Source organism: Aplysia californica, unplaced genomic scaffold (assembly GCF_000002075.1).
Source record: "Aplysia californica isolate F4 #8 unplaced genomic scaffold, AplCal3.0 scaffold00001, whole genome shotgun sequence".
NCBI lineage: Eukaryota > Metazoa > Mollusca > Gastropoda > Aplysiida > Aplysiidae > Aplysia > Aplysia californica.
Genome location: NW_004797271.1, coordinates 5,285,160 through 5,286,109, shown reverse-complemented (window position 1 = coordinate 5,286,109; position 950 = coordinate 5,285,160).

The window sequence follows — 950 nt, the reverse complement described above, 5'->3', positions numbered from 1 at the left end:
AAAGGGGTTTTGAGAACAGGTCTCGCTTGCTTACTCAGCAATTTAGACTCGTGTAGAATTGTCAAACAGTTAAAGCTGTGTGGGGCTCATTGTAACCCGCATACTTTTCACTTTTTTTTCTGTTTTCTGAACTTGTTCCCTTTTTGTTTACTTTTCTCATCTTTTTTTTTTTTTTTTTGGCATCCTTTCTTATCAAATTGAACTTGCTACGATAGGACCAGTAAATTAAGGCCATTTTTGTATAAAATATCAGGGAATCCGTATATTATTATTATCTAGTATAGAGCAGGTGAGGTGTGTACGAAATGTCTGTAGGTTAGTGAAGGCTCCGGACATGGCAATGAAAGTTGCACTGGGATTTTTTTAAAAAGGAAAGTTTTGTCTTAGCTGCTTTTCACCACAGGCTGAAAAAACCCCAGAAACAAACAAAAACCCTCTACAGTCGTATGGTTTTTATATCTTGCGTCAAGGTTAACATTTAAAGTCTGTCCAAAAAAAGTGTGTTTATTAGTTTTACATAAACTAGATCTTTACCAAAAGTCAGACCCTAGAAATTAAAGACTGTCTCGTAAATATTGCATTCAGTTTTACATAGACTAGATCGTTATCAAAAGGCAGACCTTAATATATGTCTCGAAAATATTGCATTTAGTTTTACGTAGACTACGTCTTTACCAAAAGGCAGACATTACATATTAAAGTCTGTATAAAAATATTGCATTTATTAGTTTTACATAATTATATAAACTAGATCTTTACCGAAAGGCAGACCCCACAAATGAAAGTCTCTCTCGAAAATAGTTTATTTAGTTTTACATAGACTATGTCTTTACGAAAAGGCAGACTTTACAAATTAAAGTCTTTCTCGAAAATATTTCATTTAGTTTTACATGATAGACTACATCTTTACCAAAAGGCAGACCCCACAAATTAAAGTCTGCCCGGAGAGC